Source organism: Dipodomys ordii, unplaced genomic scaffold (assembly GCF_000151885.1).
Source record: "Dipodomys ordii isolate 6190 unplaced genomic scaffold, Dord_2.0 Scaffold31, whole genome shotgun sequence".
Taxonomy (NCBI): Eukaryota; Metazoa; Chordata; class Mammalia; order Rodentia; family Heteromyidae; genus Dipodomys; species Dipodomys ordii.
Window position 1 is genome coordinate 5,069,037 of NW_012267247.1, and position 3,110 is coordinate 5,072,146.

A 3,110-nucleotide genomic window follows, 5' to 3' on the forward strand; every position below is an offset into this window, starting at 1 on the left:
CCTCCCGGAGAAAGGAAGCCGGGCGCGCGGGCTGGAGGGGGCGGGAGCGCTTAAAGGGGCCGCGGCCGCCGCCGGCGTGGTCTGCGGCCCTGGGCTGTGCTCCGGCGCTCCCCTCGTCCAGAGGCATTGTGAGTCACCCTCATAGCCCTGGCCCCTTAACTCTCAGCGGGTGGGGGAAGGGGGAGGGGGTAATCCGGGGTGGGGGGAGGACCGGGATGAGAAGAAGGAGCCACAGGCCTAGGGCCCCGCCCCGTCAAACGGATTGGACCCTTGGTTGCCCGTCTGTCTTTGGTTGGGGTAAGGTGTACGTCCTAGCTCCATGTGTTCACATGTGTGTCTTGGTGGATCGCTGGTCACACCTTGCTGAGTGTGCATGCCGCCAACAACATGGAAGTCCGGGTGCTCGAGAGGTGCATGCAGTGTGTCCTCGTGCCTTTGGACTTTTTAATACAGCGATCATCCATCCTTACATCCTTGCTACAAGCCCGAGGAAGACCACTTCGTGTGCACTTAATATCCATTTGTCATCTTCCTTGTTCCCACAGCTCCTGAGCTACCAGAAGGGGGTGCATCCAGAACAGGTGTATATAACCCACACGAGCTTCCTGGATTTCACACAGAGGGTCATGGTGGAGGGCAGAGCTAACATTCAGGATGCACGTGGGTTCCCCCCCCAGTCCCCATCACAGTAAAGGCGGGGGGGGGGATTCCTGCTTAGTGACAGGGCAGAGGTAGGGGGGAGCCCTTGGGTACAGGTGCCTAAGTGGGTCGAGATCTCAGCAGTACCCAAACATTCGTGATTTGCGGGCCGGCAGGCTCCTTCCCTAGGTGAGACAAGTAATGCTGTGAGTCACACCACGGGAAATACAGGGCAAAGCAGCCTTCATCGCCTTTCGCTGCAGCCCAGATTGACAAGTTTGTTTGAAATCGCGATCCACAGGATATATTTATAGTCACACCTTAAAAAAAAATTCTTCTTGCAGCCTCTCTCCTCCCTCCCCCTCCCCCCACCCCGCCCGCAGCGGCTAAGCTGGTGGAGCTTCTCTAAGGCAAAGAGAACTCCTGGGTGTGTGTGGGAGCACCACCTGCCCGGGGTGTTGCACTCACACCGAGGAGTCCCTGGTTTTAGTGGCGCCTGCGAGGGAGGGGGATTGGAGGAGTGGCCTGGCAATTCAAGCCGGGCACGCAGCCCACAAGCGGTGGCCGCCTGTTCACCCCCGATCGACCCCCAGCTATGGAATTTCATTTATTAAATGTCAAGGCGGCTGCTGGCAGCCCTGCCGCTAGGCTGTCTTTGTTTCTCGGCTGTGTGGGCGCGTCTCAAGCACGTGGCAAGCCTGAGCGCTCAGATCAAAGGGAAAGCGATCTAGGCTTAGTGTGAAGGGCTGCCTGGCAAAAAGAGGGCTGTCCTCCAAACCCAGGTAGAGCTCCCTGTGTCTTGGGCTCCAGGAAGGATGATTCAACCTATCTTCTGGTTGGCCAGGAGACTACCTGGGAGTGGCCCTAAGCATAGACACACAGTCCAAAACTTTGTTCCTCAACCTTCAGCCTCGTCACAGCCAAGCTGCAGATAAAGGGTTTCTGGATTTCCCAGTGGAGATGTCACCACCGCTGGAAGCAGGATAGCTCAAGTGGAATCTCACACCGGGTTCTAAAAACAGTTTAATGAGAAACGGTACAGGCATTCTTCTGGCCACTCCTAATTGTCCCTCTTTCCCCACCCCCAACCTTAGCCCCCTCCCCAAATCTGGCTGCAGTCACGACGCTCTGCTGACCCCTGGTGGTGAAAGTGGGCAGTGGCCCTGAGCTACAGGCTCCTCCCTGACTGGAGAATGGGGCGAGGCAGTCAGTCCTCTCCTTCCCCATCCGTAATCTCTGGATGCCTGGCACCACAGAGTGTGGGGGAGGCAGAGGAGAGGACCACATCTAAAACAAAAACAAGAAAACCACAAACCTGAGGAAGGGGGGGGGGGAGTTTGCAGGCTTTTGCTGGCACCTCCTACACAACACTTCTTGCATTGCTGGAGCTGGTGTAGAATCCCTTATTCCTGCCTTGTTTTAAAGGTGGACTCAAGAAGGCTCTCAGTCCACCTGGCTGCAAGAGGGAGGGGGTTTCCAGGGCATTTGTTATCCTTAGTTCACCCTGGAAGATAGTATCCAGTCTCATTTTACAAATGGACTGAGAAACTCGGGAAAATGGTAAGCCATTAGTAATTGGTAGGGAGGTATTTGAACTCAAGTCTCTCTCTGATATCGAAGTCCAAGGATTGAGCTAAACTTCTTGATCCTTCTCAGTCCTTGCAATTGGAAGCCAAAGAGCTGATTCCACTTTCACCACACTCTCTGAAAGGGATTCTTTTGGAAGGACCTGTTTGCCCTGGGTCATTTCAGGAGGAGTCACTTCCTTCGACCAGAGTCCAGCGCAGTGGAAGCTGCCACCTGCTGCATTCTCTGCCCAGACTCACCCTTGTTCTTAACCGAGCACAGGTGTATGGAGGAAGCGATGTCCTTTCCGCTCTACTGGACATACATTCTATTTTCAATATCATATGTGGCAGATGGATTTTAATTTTCCAAGAGGTCAGGCAAGATCCCAGATGAATATTTCAACCAGATCCCTGGCTGCTCTAATGATCCTTGCATCTTTCCCAAGAGTCTCTGTCACGATTCTGGCATCCAGATCCTTCTTAGGTCTTGGGACCTAAGCTTAATTCTGAAGGACCATCTCCACCCAAAAACTGCTGAGTGAGGTCCTGAGCCCTCTGGCTCTCCTGAAAAAGGCAAAACGTCGGAGGATGGGGCCCTGCCCCAGCCCCGCCTGGAGTTAGGGCACTGTCATTTCCCTGTCCATCTTCTCAGGAAATGAGACCCACAGTGAGACCTTCCCCGGTCACTCCATACTCTCGGTTCCACGAGGCAGACTACAAGCCCCATGATGCCCCGGGGCGGTCTATAACACTCTGCGCGGTGTACCCGGGGGCCCCCCCTCCCCACCCCCGCACCGCGTCCATCGCCGGCCGCTCGGGCTGAGGGCCTGGCTATGCGGCTGCGGGGAGCCGGAGGCTGCAGGCGTGCATCCCTGCAGCGGCGGCGGAGGCATCCCCGGGGCC

At 56.0% G+C, this 3,110-nt stretch overlaps 1 long non-coding RNA gene across 2 annotated transcripts; it reads left to right on the forward strand.

Annotated features, from left to right (window-relative positions):
* The first annotated feature begins 71 nt into the window (after nucleotides 1–71).
* Nucleotides 72–1,128, forward strand: LOC105985794. Of its 2 annotated transcripts, none has more exons than XR_001175072.1 (3): nucleotides 72–128; nucleotides 546–581; nucleotides 984–1,128. It is a non-coding gene; the product is annotated as an uncharacterized LOC105985794 (long non-coding RNA). The 2 variants fall into 2 exon arrangements; XR_001175071.1 differs by having other exon boundaries at nucleotides 82–128; nucleotides 546–660.
* Nucleotides 1,129–3,110: the final 1,982 nt, after the last annotated feature.